Raw genomic sequence first — 19218 nt, forward strand, 5'->3', positions numbered from 1 at the left:
CTTCTATGTACATGTCCCCAAAGTGGCACTAGTCCTTAATCAGACCTTTTCCCCCTCCACCTACCCTTTACCACCCTCCCACACCAACTGCACCTCCTCATTGAGGCCTCAGTGGCCACAGCAAGGCAGCTTGAGGGCTGTTGTGTGTGTGTATGGGCCAGACAGTACAGACGGCTACGACGACACCCTGGAACAGCTCTGGGCCTGGAAGGCCTGGCTGCGGACTGGTCAGCATCGGCGGCGGCAGTCTGTGATGGCTCGGGTGTGGACTGCATTAGGGGCAATATCTGAGTGAGAGTGGTGGAAGCCAGGAATCCTGACATCCTGAAGAAGGACAGCACCTTGCATTTCTTGGGGATCACACAAAGCGGAGCCTCAGCATCCAGGTCACGATGTGTGACTACAACTTGCTGGCCTGCATCGGCACCATCACTTCCCCGTTGGATTGTAGAGAAAACAAAGAGGACGGCAACAGTCAGTGATCGCATGGCATCACCTAGTTGTTGGGTGGCTTGGGCCTGCGCTGCAATTGCTACTACCAAACCACCCATGGCACACACCATCCCCTCTGGGATTCCACTATCGCTGCTGGAGCCTATCTGCCTCTGTGAGCGGCCAAGGATGGGTTTGTTGGACTCCTGAGGTGCACGGCAATGTGTGAAGCTGCCTCCGCTACATTCACAGCAAGTGCGTTCATGCTCTGTGGGACCCTACCCAATGCACCCATAAAGTCATGGTGCATTTACATGGCCTCCCTGGACATAGCCACCAAGTCCAGGTCCACGTCTGCCTGTCTCTGAGCGGGACTCCTGGACCGACCCAAGGAGCTGGCCTCCGAGCTTCCCCTCCTGCTTAGTGTTGCTGTAGACCACTGGGGCCAGGAGCCTCAGAGTCATTAAACCCCTCAAACGCCACGTCATCCCCCGATGTTGTGTTCCCATTTGGTGGGACTGATGGGGTCTCCATCTCAGGAAGCACACTGTTGTTTCCACCCTCATCATCTCCCCCATCCCCAGATATCGATGGCTCATGGGAAGGCTGCTGTGCTTCTGGCTGGTCATCTGTAAGCACAAAGCAACAGACGTGTGGTTAGCAGCAGTGAAGGGGCAGGGAGATAAGAGGAAGGTGACATTGAACAAATATAAAGAGGCTAGGCCACTTGATATTAAGGGTCAAGGAACCATCACATCAATTGCAAATTCCATTCACATACCGTCACTACCTGTAGGGGGGCTCTGTCTCGCCGCCGGCTATCACACGCATTGGGGTGCCCATGAGGGCCGACACTGCTCCACCTCCGTGCACATCACGCTCTCCGCCTCAAGTCTGCTGCTGCTCCCAGGATTATGCGCAAACTTGGCCTAAATTAAGAGCAAGAAGAAGCGTTGAGTAAGTGCGCAGCTCCTCTTGGGCCACATGTGCCTTCCATAGTAGAATAGCTGCTACTGTCTGGAAGAGCAAATGTGTGCATTATAGAAACATAGAAAATAGGTGCAGGAGTAGGCCATTCGGCCCTTCTAGCCTGCACCGCCATTCAATGAGTTCATGGCTGAACATGCAACTTCAGTACCCCATTCCTGCTTTCTCACCATACCCCTTGATCCCCCTAGCAGTAAGGACTTCATCTAACTCCTTTTTGAATATATTTAGTGAATTGGCCTCAACAACTTTCTGTGGTAGAGAATTCCACAGGTTCACCACTCTCTGGGTGAAGAAATTCCTCCTCATCTCGGTCCTAAATGGCTTACCCCTTATCCTTAGGATCTGTGTGGCTGTGGACTGAGCATGTGGAAAGATTGGGAGAAGGTGAGAGCCAGGTAGGATTGTGACTCAGGATGACGTTTGGCCAACGCATATCCAGGTCGAAGGGTAGTGCGAGCAGCGGTGGGAATGATTAGGGGACAAGAGGGTCCACGCCACCTTAATGCGTAGGGCATGGCTGCTGAACTGAGCCTCCAGCTTGTGGCTTCAACAACCCACACCATGGCCTGGAACACACAGAGAAGGGGAAGCTCCACCAAAGTCTTTACATTGTGTGAGACAGTGAAATTCTATCATGTTATGATCACTCTTCCCTGGAGGATCCTTTACTTTGAGATCATTAATTAATCCTGTCTCATTACACATTACCAGATCGAAAATAGCCTGTTCCCTCGTTGGTTCCACTATGTATTATTCTAAGAAACTGTCCCGAATACACTCTATGAACTCTTCCTCGAGGCTACCTTTGCCAATTTGATTTGTCCAATCGATATGAAGATTAAAATCGCCCACGATTATTGCTGTACCTTTCTTACAAGCCTCCATTATTTCTTCATTTATACCCTGTCCTACAGTGTAGCTTCTGTTAGGGAGGCCTGTAGACTACTCCCACCAGTAAATTCTTTCCCTTGCTATTTCTTATCTCCACCCAAACTGATTCTACATCTTGATCTTCTGAGCCAATATCATTTCTCACTATTGCACTGATCTCATCCTTTATTAACAGAGCTACCCCACCTCCTTTTTCTTGTTGCCTATCCTTCCGAGATGTCAAGTACCCCTGAATATTCAGTTCCCAGCCTTGGTCACTTTGCAAACATGTTTCTGTAATGGCTATCCGATCATACCCATTTATTTCTGTTTGTGCCATCAATTTTTTTTTTTAAATTTAAAAAAAAATTTTACATTTTGTTTTTCCATTTTTCCCGACTCTGACCCTGGTGCACTCTTATGTTTGTACATTCTGTCCCTTCCTGTCACACTCTGGTTATTATTACACCTATCGCTACCCTGCATCATTGCCTTGTGCTTTCTCTCTAACTTTCTAAATTTCCCCTCACCTGAACCCTCGCCCCCACTATTTTGTTTAAATCCCTATCTACAGCCCCAGTTATTCGATTCACCAGGACATTGGTCCCAGCCTGGTTCAAGTGAAGCCCGTCCCAACGGAACAGCTCCCTCTTATCCTAGTACTGGTGCCAGTGCCCCAGGAATTGAAACCCATTTCTCCCACACCAGACTTTCGTTCATCTCTCTTATTGACCCTATGCCAATTTGCTCGTGGCTCAGGTAGTAATCCAGAGATTATTACCTTCTGCTTTTTAATTTAGCCCCTAGCTGCTCATACTCCCTCAGCAGAACCTCTTTCATTGTTCGACCTATGTCATTGATACTTATGTGAACCACGACAACTGGATCTTTCCCCTCCACTCCAAGTTCCTCTCCAGCCCCGAGGAGATGTCCTTAACCCTGGCACCGGGCAGACAACACAGCCTTCAGGACTCACGCTCTCGGCTGCAGAGAACTGTATCTATCCCCCTAATGGTACTGTCCCCTACTACTACAACGTTTCTTTAGAAACATAGAAAATAGGTGCAGGAGTAGGCCATTCGGCCCTTCGAGCCTGCACCACCATTCAATGAGTTCATGGCTGATCATTCCCTCAGTACCCCTTTCCTGCTTTCTCTCCATAACCCTTGATCCCTTTAGCTGTAAGGGCCATATCTAACTCCCTCTTGAATATATCCAATGAACTGGCCTCAACAACTCTCTGCGACAGGGAATTCCACAGGTTAACAACTCTCTGAGTGAAGAAGTTTCTCCTCATCTCAGTCCTAAATGGCCTACCCCTTATCCTTAGACTGTGTCCCCTGGTTCTGGACTTCCCCAACATCGGGAACGTTCTTCCCGCATCTAACCTGTCCAGTCCTGTCAGAATCTTACACGTTTCTATGAGATCTCCTCTCATCCTTCTAAACTCCAGTGAATAAAGGCCCAGTTGATCCAGTCTCTCCTCATATGACAGCCCAGCCATCTTGTAATTAGTCTGGTGAACCTTCGCTGCACTCCCTCAATAGCAAGAACGTCCTTCCTCAGATTAGGAGACCAAAACTGAACACAATAGTCCAGATGTGGCCTCACTAAGGCCCTGTACAACTGCAGTAAGACCTCCCTGCTCCTATACTCAAATCCCCTAGCTGTGAAGGCCAATATACCATTTGCCTTCTTCACCGCCTGCTGTACCTGCATGCCAACTTTCAATGACTGATGAACCATGACACCCAGGTCTCGTTGCACCTCCCCTTTTCTTAATCTGTCACCATTCAGATAATATTCTACCTTCGTGTTTTTGCCACCAAAATGGATAACCTCAAATTTATCCACATTATACGACATCTGTCATGCATTTGCCCACTCACCTAACCTGTCCAAGTCACCCTGCAGCCTCTTAGCGTCCCCCTCACAGCTCACACCGCCTCCCAGCTTAGTGTATCTGCAAACTTGGAGATGTTACACTCAATTCCTTCATCCAAATCGTTAATGTATATTGTAAATAGCTGGGGTCCCAGCACTGAGCCCTGCGGCACTCCACTAGTCACTGCCTGCCATTCTGAAAAGGACCCGTTTATTCCCACTCTCTGCTTCCTGTCTGCCAACCAGTTCTCTAACTTTTTACTCACCTCCCACTTGAATGGCGCCCTGTACCACGGTTCTATGGTCAGTTTGCTCTTCCTCCCTGCAGTCCCTGCTCTCGTTCACACAGGCTACAAGGGCTGAGGCTCCTCCAATGCTACTTTCTGGATCCCCATACCTGCCTCACTCATAGTCACACCCTCCTGTCCCTGACCACACACCAAATCTGAAGTATTTAACCTACGGGGTGTGACTGGTAACTTTGTCCCTCCCTAATGTATTGCAGTGTCCGAAGCTCTGACTCCAGCTCATCAAATCTGAGCCGAAGTTCCTCGAGCCACCAACACTTACTCATCATCACTAAGGAATAACCTTCCAGAAATACTAGAGAGTCAAGGGTCTAGCGAAAAGGAGGAACTGAAGGAAATCCTTATTAGTCAGGAATTTGTGTTAGGGAAATTGATGGGATTGAAGGTGGATAAATCCCCAAGTCCTGATAGGCTGCATCCCAGAGTACTTAAGGAAGTGGCCCTAGAAATAGTGGATGCATTGGTGATCATTTTCCAACAGTCTATTGACTCTGGATCAGTTCCTATGGACTGGAGGGTAGCTAATGTAACACCACTTTTAAAAAAAGGAGGGTGAGAGAAAACGGAATTATAGACTGGTTAGCCTGACATCGGTGCTGGGGAAAATGTTGCAATCAATTATTAAAGATGAAATAGCAGCGCGGATTTATGGAAGGCAAATCATGTTTGACAAATCATCTAGAATTTTCTGAGGATGTAACTAGTAGAGTGGACAAGGGAGAACCAGTGGATGTGGTGTATTTGGACTTTCAAAAGGCTTTTGACAAGGTCCCACACAAGAGATTAGTGTGCAAAATCAAAGCACAATGTACTGACGTGGATAGAGAACTGGTTGGCAGACAGGAAGCAGAGAGTCGGGATAAACGGGTCCTTTTCAGAATGGCAGGCAGTGACCAGTGGGGTGCCGCAGGGCTCAGTGCTGGAACCCCAGCTATTTACAATGTACATTAATGATTTAGACGAAGGAATTGAATGTAATATCTCCAAGTTTGCAGATAACACTAAGCTGGTTGGCGGTGTGAGCTGTGAGGAGGATGCTAAGAGGCTGCAGGGTGACTTAGACAGGTTAGGTGAGTGGGCAAATGCATGGCAGATGCAGTATAATGTGGATAAATGTGAGGTTATCCACTTTGGTGGCAAAAACAGGAAGACAGAATATTATCTGAATGGTGACAGATTAGGAAAAGGGGAGGTGCAACGAGACCTGGGTGTCATGGTACATCAGTCATTGAAGTTTGGCATGCAGGTACAGCAGGCGGTGAAGAAGGCAAATGGCATGTTGGCCTTCATAGCGAGGGGATTTGAGTATAGGGGCAGGGAGGTCTTACTGCAGATGCACAGAGCCTTGGTGAGGCCACACCTGGAATATTGTGTTCAGTTTTGGTCTCCTAATCTGAGGAAGGGCGTTCTTACTATTGATGGAGTACAGCGAAGGTTCACCAGACTGATTCCCGGGATGGCAGGACTGACATATGAGGAGCGACTGGATCAACTGGGCTTGTATCCACTGGAGTTTAGAAGAATGAGAGGGGATCTCATAGAAACATATAAAATTCTGACGGGATTGGACAGGTTAGAGGCAGGAAGAATGTTCCTGTTGCTGGAGAGTTCCAGAACCAGGGGTCACAGTCTAAGGATAAGGGGTAAGCCATTTAGGACCGAGATGAGGAGAAACATCTTCACCCAGAGAGTGGTTAACCTGTGGAATTCTCTACCGCAGAAAGTTGTTGAGGCTAGTTCGTTAGATATATTCAAAAGGGAGTTAGATATGGCCTTTATGGCCAAAGGGATCAAGGGGTATGGAGAGAAAGCAGGAAAGGGGTACTGAGATTGAATGAAATGCCATGATCTTATTGAATGGCGGTGCAGGCTCAAAGGGCTGAATGGCCTGCTCCTGCACCTAATTTCTATGTTTCTATCTTCCCAGGCAGTCCCTCAGAATCGAGAAAGACTTGCTTCCACTCTTAAAATGAGTCCTTAGGTGGCTGAACAGTCCAATACAAGAGCCACAGTCCCTGTCACAGGTGGGACAGATAGTCATTGAGGTGGAACTGGTTTGCCGCAAGCTCTTTCCGTTGCTTGTTCTTGGTTTCTGCAGGCTGTCGGTGACGAGACTCGAGGTGCTCAGCGCCCTCCCGGATGCACTTCCTTCACTTAGGGCGGTCTTTGGCCAGGGACTCCCAGGTGTCAGTGGGGATGTTGCACTTTATCAGGAGGCTTTGAGGGTGATATTGTAACGTTTCCTCTGCCCACCTTTGGCTCGCTTGCCGTGAAGTAGTTCCGAGTAGAGCGCTTGCTTTGGGAGTCTCGTGTCTGGCATGCGAACGATGTGGCCTGCCCAGCGGAGCTGATCGAGTGTGGTCAGTGCTTCAATGCTGGGGAAGTGGTTGCTGTGGATCACACTTCGTGTCCACCAGCTCCCACATGCTGCAGCTGCAAACATCACCTGCCCTGCCATCTCTATTGTATTTTATTTAACTAATTAGGTTTTGAAGTTTTGAAATATCACTCAATTGTCTTTTTATAGTTTTAATCTAGGTAATTATTTTGTTTCATTTATTACATTTAGTTATATACTTTAGGTCTTTACTGTAACTTAGCTCCTTGTCCTAATTAAACCCTATGGGGGTGAAATTTGGTTGCGCCTCATTTGAGGCGGTAACCCAGGCGGAGCGGTAATTTTAGCGCCTTGTAAAGGTTTACGACCTCGGCCCAGAAATTCGTCAGAATCGGGCAAGGAGCTGACAGGGATGGTAACTCAGCTGTTGCACACCGGGGCTGGGCCAGGGGGGAGCATTAATGAAAGTTTGGTTGGTAAATTTGGCAGACCCATCATACGCAGAACTCCGAGTCAGACAACAGCCGAGTCTTAAAGGCGAGGCATAGTAATGTGTTATGTATGCAATAAAGGTTCAAACTGAGTACTATTTAAATCAGCAAGGTACAACCTTGACTCTGCTTTATTTAGGCCCAAAGTGCCTGACTCACAAAATGGCTGGCATTTTATATCAGAGTAGCACCATGTGCGTGCTGCTCAGTGGCCTCCAACAATGACACCATCTGGTGGCTACAAAAAGCATGTACATACATGACAATACCCTCCTCTGAGATCTTATCACAGTCTTTCACAGGTTGAGACGGTCCGGTGTTTTATTCCCAGGTTGACCGTCTCAGTTCGATTCCGGCCTTTGGGTGAATGTGCGGAGTCTGTGGTGGCTGGATGGCTGATTTGTTGGGGGTGGCAGTGGCCATGTCAGGAATTGCAAGTCCATTTTATTGAACAAGTCCATGATGGAAATTCCGGGTTCACTGATGACCCTTGAGTCCACTGAAGACTGCTGGTAAGTTGGTTGGTCATTGATGGTTTCTTCGTCCGACTGCTCTGGCTCATCTGTGTGCCTCAGCTTTGTTTGATCCATGTGTTTCCTGCAAGTTTGCCCATTCTTGAGCTTAATAACAAATACTCTGTTGCCCTCCTTGGCCATGATCATACCAGCAATCCATTTGGGAACCTGACCATAATTCAACACATATACAGGATCATTAACAGAAATCTCGCGTGACACAGTTACGCGATCGTGGTACCCTTGTTGACTCTGTCTTCAGTATTCAACATGATTATTTAAATCCAGGTGTACAAGAGATAACTTGGGTCTTAAGACCTCTTTTCATCATGAGTTCAGCAGGCAAGACCCCTGTGAGTGTGTGGGTCTTGTCCTGTAACTCAGCAGTATGCAGGACAAGCGGGTCTGCAGTGACCCTTGGGTTACTCTCCTCGTGCTTTGCTTGATAATTTGTACTGCACGTTCTGCTTGCCTGTTGGACGCAGGTTTGAACGGTGCTGACCTTACATGTTTTATGCTGTTAAGTTTTACAAACTCCTGAAACTCCTGACTGGTGAAGCACGACCCATTGTCGCTCACCACTATGTCAGGCAGACCATATGTCGCGAACATGACATTGAGATTCTCTATGGTTGCCGTGGACGTACTGGATGACATGATTATGCATTCTATCCACTTCGAATAAGCATCCACCACCACTAAAAACATCATGCCCAGGAAGGGACCTGCAAAATCTACATGGATCCTGGACCAAGGTTTGAATGGCCATGACCACAGACTCAGTGGCGATTCCCCTGGTGCTTTGCTGAGCTGCATGCAGGTGTTGCACTGATGCACGCATACTTCCAGCTCAGAATCAATTCCTGGCCACCATACGTGGGACCTGCCGATGGCCTTCATCATCACTATACCAGGATGTGTGCTGTGTAACTCACACACAAACTTCTCTCTCTCTTTCTTAGGCATTACAACTCGATTGCCCCACAATATGCAATCTGCTTGAATAGACAGTTCATCCTTGTGACGAATGTACAGTTTGGCCTCCTCGCACATTTACTCAGGTATGGCAGACCAATCCCCTTTGAGGATGCAACCCTTTACCACCGATAATATCGGGTCCTGGCTGATCCAGGTCTTAACTTGTTGCACCGTGACAGGGGTACCTTCACTCTCAAAAGCATCCATGATTAACATTAAATCTGCCGGTTGTGGCATTTCCACCTCCGGTGTGGACAACGACAACCGGCTCAAAGCATCGACACAATTCTCTGTGCCAGGTCTGTGGCGAATGACATAACATAGGCAGATAATGTCAGCGCCCACCTTTGGGTGCGGGATGAAGCATTGGTATTGATACCTATGCTCTCGGAAAACAACAAAATGAGCGGCTTGTGATCGGTCTCTAATTCAAACCTGAACAGGTATTGTGGCATCTTTTTAACACTGTACACACACGCTAAAGCTTCTTTTTCTACCATACTGTAGGCTCTTTCTGCTTTAGACAAACTTTTGGATGCATACGCGACAGGTTGAAGTTTCCCCAACTCATTGGCTTGTTGTAACACGCAACCAATTCCATATGAGGATGCGTTACAGGCCAAAACTAAACGTTTACATGGGTCATAATGTACCAGCAGCTTGTTCGAGCAAAGCAGATTGGTGGTTTTCTCGAAAGCTCTGTCTTGCAATGCGCCCCACACCCAGTTGTTGTCTTTTCTCAATAGCATGTGCAGTGGTTTAAGTAAGGTGCTCAATTTAGGTAGGAAGTTACCAAAGTAGTTGATTAGATCCAGGAACGAACGCCGCTCCATCACGTTCTGTGGCTTGGGTGCATTCTTGATGGCTTTGGTTTTCACGTCAGTAGGTCTGATGCCATCAACGGTGATTTTCCTTCCGAGGAATTCGACCTCCGGTGCCATGAAGATGCACTTCGAACGTTTCAGTCTGAGTCCCACTCTGTCCAAATGCAGTAGACCCTCTTCCAGGTTGTTCAGATATTTCTTGGAGTCACGACCGGTGATCAGGATGTCATCTTGGAACACGGCGGTTCTGGGAGCGGACTTCAGAAGACTTTCCATATTCCTCTGGAATATTGCTGCAGCCGAGCGAATTCCAAATGGGCACCCGTGGTAAATAAACAGTCCTTTATGCGTGTTAAAGCACGTAAATCTCTTCGTCATATAGGCCAACGTCAAGTCCAGTTTTGTGAACGATTTCCCTCCGGCTAGCGTCGCAAACAAGTCATCAGCCTTTGGTAACAGGTACTGATCTTGTTTCAAAACTCTATTGATTGTAGCCTTGTAGTCTCCACAGATTCTGACTGTGCCATCATTTTTCAGCACAGGAACAATGGGGCTGGCCCATTCAGACATTCGACCGGTGATAGTCTGTCCAGTTCAATTTTGACCTTCTCCCTCATCATATACGGCACTGCCCGAGCTTTATGATGGACAGGTATTGCATCTGAGTCCAGGTGGATCTGCACCTTGGCTCCCGTGAAGTTGCCAATACCCGGTTCGAACAGCGAGGGGAACTTGCTCAATACTTGGGCACATGTATCTTCCTCCGACGACAACGCCTTTATGTCGTTCCAGTCGCATCTGATTTTCTCCAACCAGCTCCTGCCGAGCAGCGTTGGGCCATTGCCTGGAACAATCCACAGCGGTAACTCGTGAACCGCACCGTTATGACACATTAATTTGTGCACCACCAATCACCTTTATCAGTTCTTTGGTGTACGTGTGCAGCTTGGCGTTAACAGGGCTCAGCCTGGGCTTCACAGTCTTAGTATCCCACAGCTTATTAAATGCCCTTTCGTTCATGATCGATTGACTCGCCCCTGTGCCCAGTTCCACCGATACCGGTATCCTGTTAAACTTCACATTAATCAAAATTGGTTTACTCTTGGTTATGAAAGAGTACAGTCCATACACTTCCTCCTCTGGCATCTCGGATTGCGTATCCGGATCAGCGCTAGTCTGACTCTCACCCTCCACGTGATGTGTCGCAGCTCGCTTGCTCATCTGCGGACAATTGCGCTGGAGATGCCCCACTCTCAGACAGCCTTTGCAACGATATTGCTTAAATCGGCCCTGCTGGTGCCGATGATTTCCCCCACAACTCCAACACAGAGAAGTCGGATACATTCCCGCTGGCGGACTTTGGGCAGTCACAGGTTTCGTGAACGCAGCCAGATAGGCCCTGCCATGTGCCGCTCTGCCGAACGGTGAATCAATCGCATTTACAGTACTCGCCGAGGTTCGATTCTTCACCGATATTTACTTTAAACTCCTGTCCGTCGCCATAGATGATTGAGCAATCTGGATGGCCCTTTTTAAATTCACTCCTCCGCCGCCAGAAGTTTGCGCAGGATCACCTCGTGGCCAGGGATAGATGCAGACCTGGAACTTTGTGTTCGCAGGTGCAACACATGTGCTCAGCTGGGCAACGCACCCAGGGAAGCCCCCCTTAGCCCCTGGTCCTGGCCCGCCAAGACATGGTCAGGCATCCATGTGGACTACGCAGGTCCTTTCATGGGAAAAATGTTTTTGGTTGTAGTAGACGCCTACTCCAAATGGATTGAGTGTGCCATTTTAAATTCAAGCACATCCTCTGCCACGGTAGAAAGTCTACGGGCAATGTTTGCCGCCCATGGTCTCCCAGATGTCTTGGTCAGCGACAATGGCCCGTGCTTCACAAGCACTGAATTCCAGGACTTCATGGCAGTCAATGGAATTAACCATGTCAGAATGGCACCGTTCAAGCCGGCCTCAAACGGCCAGGCGGAACGAACAGTGCAGATAATCAAACAGGGGATGCTCAGAATCCAAGGGGATTCCCTACAAAGCCACTTATCACGCCTCCTGTTGGCCAATAGATCCCGACCACACTCGCTCACAGGGGTTCCACCCGCAGAGCTGCTAATGAAAAGGACGCTCAAAACCAGGTTATCCCTCATACACCCTACTATGAAATAAATTGTTGAGAGCAGGCGTCATTCACAATTTGACTACCATGTTAGGAATGCGAGGGCGCGATGTATTGATGTCAATGACCCTGTTTTTGTCCTTAATTATGCTGCAGGGCCCAAATGGCTTGCAGGCACTGTGATTGCCAAAGAGGGGAATAGGGTTTTGGTAGTTAAACTTACCAATGGACAAATCTGCAGCAAACACATGGATCAAACTAAAAGGAGGTTCAGCAACCCCATAGAAGAAGCAGGGGAAGAACACGAAGTAGAGTTTGCTCCACCACAGGTGACCGAACACCGGAACCAAGTGGAGGAGAGCCCAGTCACTGTGGGCTCCGCAAACAGCAGACACTCAGGCCAACAGCCTGAGCCCCAACTCAGGCGCTCTACAAGGGAGCGTAAACCACCAGAGAGACTCAACCTGTGATCCCAATAAGACTTTGTGGGGGAGGTGATGTCATGTATTCAACTATCATTGTAACCCATGTATAAGTTGACCTAAGTTGTACACCTTGAGAACATTGAACACTAGGTGGTGAACTTGTGGGAGACACTCCTAACCTGGACTTTCAGGTATAAAAGGGGAAGCTCCACCCACCTTCTTCACTTGAGGTCTTGGTAATAAAGGTAACTGGTCACAGAGTGACCTTCTCTCAAGTATGGGCCTCCTGTGCATTTATACTGTATAGTAAGGACATATTAGTGTGGAGTGTACCTAGATGAATGGAGAGCGGAACGGAGAATGCCAGTCTGTTCAGTGCCTGTGAAACCCAGCAAGCTGTAGGGGACCCCGTTAGTCAGAGGTGAGGTGGCGGGGTTAGCTGCATAGACAAGGGTGCTTGAGGTACCGGTATCCAGCAGGTAAGTCCCTTTCACCTTTTCCACTTCCATCTGTACGGTCGGTCTCCCCCACGCATCATACTCGAGAGCACACAGGTGGCCAGGCTGTGCCTGTCATGGTTTTGGTTGGGAGGGGGCAGATGGGATTTCAGTACTGGTGGCGGTGGCTACCTTTCCCGGGCTATCTAACATGGCTCGGAGCGCAGTTAAAAAGATCTCAAATGAGTGGGAAGTGACTGGTTTACCTGTCTCGGTCTTTTGGGCAGGGGCTGGAGAATTCTTTCCTGCGCTATTCTTCCAAGGATTTTTACAATCCCTTCTCCAGTGCCCACTCTTTCCGTACCCGAAGCAGGTACGTTTTGTATCGGAGGGGTTGCCCCCCTCATGGTGCCATTCCCTCTTGTCTTGGTTAGGTCGGATTTCGTGAACCCTTCCCTTTTGTGGGGGCTCTTCTGTCCCTCTGCTGTTTCTGTAAGCTAGGGTCAGTTGCCTGAGCACTCCCTGTTCTGTGGCTTGGGGATCTCTGGGGTCGAACCAGGCCTCAGCCTTGGTTCTTATTCTGGGTAAACTGTTAGTGACTAGGCTTCGGAGCCAGTGGGCTAATTTGTCCGGGTTTAAGTGATCCCTGTCTATGTCCCCACTACAGGCGCTCTGGTACACCGGCCACAGTCGGTCTGCGAAAGCCTGTGGGGTTTCCCCTGTGAGCTGCACCATTTTCTCTACTCTAGAAAAGGGACTCCCGTCATTGCAGCCCATAGCTTCTAAAATGTCTTTCTGGACGGCGGCAAGTGTTTTCTGTCCTCTTTTGCTCTCAGTAGAGAGGGACTGGTACAGTTTGCTGTCGAGGGATAGGAGAAGCATCTTTGCCATTTCTGCATCATCGCACCCATTAATATCCCCGGCCTGTTCCACTTCCACAAAGTGAACCGAGAGGTCTCCCTTTGGAGTGAGCTTTCCCAGGTGGCTTATCATAGCCCTAAGCTGGTGGGGAGTGCGGGGACCACAAACTGACTTTCCAGGGGCCCTGGACCCCCGGCACTGGTGGGCGGGCCAAACCTCTGTTGCCGGACCGGGCACATTGGCCCTGGTTCTGGCTCTCCCTGTTCTGGCTCACCTCCCTCTCCTCCCTGCGGCCAAGCCGAGCCAAAACTCGGTGCCACAGGTAGTGGTGGTTCACTATCCCTGTCCGTCCCGCAACTGATTTGCCCGTCCTGCTGCTGCACCGGTGTAGTCACCGGTACCACAGGTAGTGGCCAGGTAGTTTCTTCCTTCTCTTCCAGGTTTACCTGGGGCGTACCCGGCTTATTAAACATACCATGCCTTTTGCCTTGGACAGAGCAAGGTTTAAACTTTTAATTTGTTGCTGGCAGGGACTGTGGTCCGATTCAAACCCATTAGTGTTAGTTACTTTATACACTGCTTGCACATCTTTTAATCTTACCTGGAGCTCTTTTATTTGTAGGGTGAGGCGAGTGCTTTCCCCTCTCTGTGACTTTTCATTACTTTTGGCCTCGGTATTGAAAATAGTCCTGACTGTTTTTAAATCTTTCCATTATTTGGGTCCTTTCCTGTTTTAGCTTACGGAGTTCTCCTGATAATCTTTCTTCTGACATAGCCCTTTCCTGGTAGCTCTCTGCACATTCCCATAACTCTGCCTGTAATGTTTCATTCATTCTGTCTCGCAGCTGGACCTGTCGCTGTCGACAGACCGACCAAACTGCTTTCTCCACTGCTTCTTTGTGATCGTTACTTGCTGTCCGCTGGGCTGCAGCGTCAGCCGGATGCTCAGCGCGCAACAGACTAAGCACCCACTCCTTAGTTACATTCACTTTCTTGTACACATAGGAGGAAATCCTCTCTTCCATTTTGGTTCTTTGCCCCAAACCAGCACTCTCTACATCACACCCCGTGTACCAGAGTCCTGCCGCAGTCGCCATTTTGTGGGGGGGGGGGGGTGGTGTTTGGGGTGTGTTGTGGTCTCTATGAGGGGGTCAGGTTCCCTTCTGACCAACTTGAGCGGTTTCGAATCGCTGCCCCTCCCTTGGGTTCTGCACTCTGGATTTATTTAGGGGGGTGTGACAAAAGTGCAGAGGACACTGGTTTCATGCAAAGAACTTTGGTTTTATTACAGTCAGGGTAATACAGGCTTATTACTCTAGTAAGAAAATACACGGCCAAACTTACAATCACTCTAATAAAGAACAAGACAAGGAAAGGTACAAGGTCGAACTTATAATCACTAATAAAATAACATACACTACACATTCAAAGGGGATTGCAGTAAAATTATACCTCCCACCTCCCAATATCTAATTCTAGCTAGGTTAGACTCCAGGGCAGGCAGGGACTTATGCTTACCAATCCTTTTGATAGTCAATGGTAGATGGTGATGTTCTTCCATCCTTCAGGACTTCAAGACTTCGAGGCTGGAGAAGTTAGTTTTACAACTGTCGCGTTGGTTTCTCTCCTTGTCTTGATGAGGTAATAGCGACCACCTCTCTCCGCACTCTTTCTCCTTTCTCTCTTCTCTAACCTCTGTTGAAAACAGGGCCAGTTATACGATTTCAGTGTTCTAATCTTGCCGCCCAATCTATTCACAAGCCTTTGCCTTTGTATAATTTTGGCGGGCTTGGTTCTTCTTTGTAATATTTGTCGGGCTCGTTAAAGTTGATATGTCTTGGGTGGGTTGATCTTCGAAAAACTGTTTCCTGATGGAAAAATTAGTTTGGTCATTGCAATGTCCTTTTGTGCTTAGTCTTTCACATACAGGCTGGATTGGGCCTCTTTGTGATGTATATGCTGGATTGGTTTGTCCAGACCCATGTTGATGGGGAGCCATCTCTGGGTGATTTGTGATGGTAATGTCTCTTGTGGAGGAAGATTTCTAAATACTCATTCTTCCAGACAGGTTACCTCAGTCCTCACACCCAGACAGTTCCAATAATCAAGTGGCCTTCCTTTGTTCCCTAGGTCCACCCACAGGCTTGGATTTGTCTTGTAAATGTTCATAATTGTATTAAAGTTCGTAGTTTCTTCCATAAGCACTTTAGAGTTCCAAACTTTTCGGTAGATAGTCCCAAATTAAATTTCCTTTTGAATGAGCCCAAACACAGGGGGGGTTCTGGTGAATTTTGCTCACTGCACCAATCTTCTCCCTGCACAAATCGCTCAGAAATCCAATCGTGCTCATTTTGTAAACAAAGGTTCTTGTATTCTCGTCGCCAAATGTTATGTATGCAATAAAGGTTCAAACTGAGTACTGTTTAACTAAGCAAGGTACAATCTTGCTTCTTCTTTATTACGGCCCAAAGTGCCTGGCTCACAAAATGGCTGGGCTTTTATACCAGAACAGCACCATGTGCATGCTGCTCAGTGGCCTCTAACAATGACACCGTCTAGTGGCTACAAACAGCGTGTACATTCATGACATAATGCATCCATTAAACTTTTCAAAATCACTTGTTTTCAACCTGTACTGTTATGTCTGTCTGCAAACTCGGAGGCTCACACAATGTGCTCTGTATAAACCTTGCACTGACTGTGACCTGCGAGGGAAGTGCTTCCTCATCCCTTTAAGTAGCCACCAGTTAACGACTCTGCAAGCCTGCACCGACTGGTTTCCAGACGTTGTTCTTGGCAGCTGCACCTAATTTTCTGATCGGGGCACAAGCGTGGACGTGGCATTAGGAGGACATTAGAAGATCAGAAACAGGAGCAAGAGTGGGCCATACGGCCCCTCGAGACTGTTCCCCCATTCAATACCATCATAGCTGATCCGATCATTAACACAGCTCCACTTCCCCGCCCGCTAACCATAGCCCTTTACTCCCTTATCGCTCAAAAATCTCAGTTTTAAATGGGCGGCCCCTTATGCCCTCTAGTTCTAGTCTCCCCCATCAGTGGAAACATCCTCTCTGCATCCACCTTGTCAAGCCCCCTCATAATCTTATACGTTTCGATAAGATCACCTCTCATTCTTCTGAACTCCAATGAGTAGAGGCCCAACCTCCTCAATCTTTCCTCATAAGTCAACCCCGTCATCTCCGGAATCAACCTAGTGAACCTTCTCTGAACTGCCTCCAAAGCAAGTATATCCTTTCGTAAATATGGAAACCAAAACTGCACGCAGTATTCCAGGTGTGGCCTGACCAATACCCTGTATAACTGGAGCAAGACTTCCCTGCTTTTATACTCCACCCCCTTTGCAATAAAGACCAAGATACCATTGGCCTTCCTGATCACTTGCTGTACCTGCATACTATCCTTTTGTGTTTCATGCACAAGTACCCCCAGGTCCCGCTGTACTGCAGCATTTTGCAATCTTTCTCCATTTAAATAATAATTTGCTCTGTGATTTTTTTTTATGCCAGAGTACATGACCTCACACTTTCCAACATTATACTCCATTTGCCAAATTTTTGCCCACTCACTTAGCCTGTCTATGTCCTTTTGCAGGTTTTTTGTGGCCTCACACATTGCTTTTCCTCCCATCTTTGTATCGTCAGCAAACTTGGCTACGTTACACTCAGTCCCTTCTTCCAAGTCATTAATATAGATTGTAAATAGTTGGGGTCCCAGCACTGATCCCTGCGGCATCCCACTAGTTACTGATCGCCAACCCGAGAATGACCCATTTATCTCAACTCTCTGTTTTCTGTTAGTTAGCCAATCCTCTGTCCATGCTAATATATTATCCCCAACCCCGTGAACTTTTATCTTGTGCAGTAACCTTTTATGTGGCACCTTGTCAAATGCCTTCTGGAAATCCAAATACACCACATCCCCTGGTTCCCCTTTAGCCACCCTGCTCGTTACAGCCTCAAAGAATTCCAGCAAATTTGTCAAACATGATTTCCCTTTCATAAATCCATGCTGACTCTGCCTGACCGAATTATGTCAGGATCGGAGCGATCGTCAGCAGCCAGGCGCGACTGGTTTGCATCCCCGGTGAGCCTCTAATGAATTTTTGGTTGGGCCGTTAAACACTGTGCTCCCAGTCGGTAACCACTTATGCTCCCATTAACGCCCCCTCTGGCCGCTAACTGCGGCGCTAGACAACCGAAAATCCAGCACTATTTGTTTAGATTTATTTTTTATATATAAAGCATCACCTCTTACCCCCAGCTCACCGAATTGCCACACTCACTGAATTGTCACACTCACCGAATTCCCTTGCACCCTGGTGAAATCGGCACTCGGGTGAAGCTGATCTGTGCTAATACTCTTATTATTAATTCACTTACTGTTTTACTTAACCCCGTTTGAAATTTTTAATTTCCCGGCTCTTAGTTTAAACCAATGCCCTAGTTTAGAGAGAGAAAAAAGAGAAATACTCACCAACCAATCACTTACCTGCTTTCATGTGACATCACAATTTTATTTTTTTTTCCCCCTGTTTTTCGAACTCTTGGTTGGAAAGTGGTCCACCCGCTCCCACTGCTGCTCCCGACTAGCTCGGTCTGGGCCTCGAGCCTCGGGCTTTATTGAAGTGCTCCGCTGCGCTGCTTCCCTCACAGGTCCACCCGCTCCCACTGCTGCTCCCGACTAGGTAGGTTGAGAGCGGCATGAGCAGTATTATGATGAATAGAAGGAAATGTTTAGATAAACTAGTTAAGTTAATACAAGACAAAGTGCCAGATTACAGCCTAGGATCCAGAAATTGCTGAGACCTAGAAATGATGTGGTGAATCATAACTCTCAAAAACGGATGGGTTCGGTCGAATCAAAGGTTATAATTCAAAAGAATCTGAAACGGGAAGCCAACCCGCCCACTTCCAGTTTTAACGGTGGTGGGACAAGGGGAGGGTGACCAATCCTCTTGCGAGAAACGGGTTGGTCATTTAAATATTATAATGAGGCTGTGTGCCTTCATTTTAAATCATTCGAATTTTAACTCGTGTCAACCGGGTTTCCCAGGCCTCGGGAAACTCGGTAGGCAAAAGAAGGCAAGATGGGCTGAATCCATGGGCTGAATTGAGTGTAATATCTCCAAGTTTGCAGATGACACTAAGCTGGGTGGCGGTGTGAGCTGTGAGGAGGATGCTAAGAGGCTGCAGGGTGACTTGGACAGGTTAGGTGAGTGGGCAAATACATGGCAGATGCAGTATAATGTGGATAAATGTGAGGTTATCCACTTTGGGGGCAAAAACACGAAGGCAGAATATTATCTGAATGGTGACAGATTCGGAAAGAGGGAGGTGCAACAAGACCTGGGTGTCATGGTTCATCAGTCATTGAAAGTTGGCATACAGGTACAGCAGGCGGTGAAGAAGGCAAATGGTATATTGGCATTCATAGCTAGAGGATTTGTGTATAGGAGCAGGGAGGTCTTACTGCAGTTGTACAGGGCCTTGGTGAGGCCTCACCTGGAATATTGTGTACAGTTTTGGTCTCCTAATCTGAGGAAGGACATTCTTGCTATTGAGGGAGTGCATCGAAGGTTCACCAGACTGATTCCCGGGATGGCGGGACTGACATATGCACCGGAGTTTAGAAGGATGAGACGGGATCTCATAGAAACTTACAAGATTCTGACGGGACTGGACAGGTTAGATGCAGGAAGAATGTTCCCAATATTGGG

The 19218-nt window shown here is 47.9% G+C and overlaps 1 protein-coding gene and 1 long non-coding RNA gene across 2 annotated transcripts in view; one reads left to right on the forward strand and one right to left on the reverse strand.

The window, feature by feature from the left end:
• The window catches only part of LOC139235179 (zinc metalloproteinase-disintegrin-like batroxstatin-2), a 546822-nt gene that overhangs the window by 483181 nt on the left and 44423 nt on the right, over window positions 1-19218 (forward strand). The gene's annotated exons all lie outside the window — the stretch shown is intronic.
• Window positions 630-18031, reverse strand: LOC139235235 (uncharacterized). The gene is made up of 3 exons (XR_011588443.1): window positions 17991-18031; window positions 1214-1361; window positions 630-1061 (listed from the first exon to the last, which is right to left on the reverse strand). It is a non-coding gene; the product is annotated as an uncharacterized lncRNA (long non-coding RNA).

Source organism: Pristiophorus japonicus, chromosome 2 (assembly GCF_044704955.1).
Source record: "Pristiophorus japonicus isolate sPriJap1 chromosome 2, sPriJap1.hap1, whole genome shotgun sequence".
Classification (NCBI taxonomy): Eukaryota; Metazoa; Chordata; class Chondrichthyes; family Pristiophoridae; genus Pristiophorus; species Pristiophorus japonicus.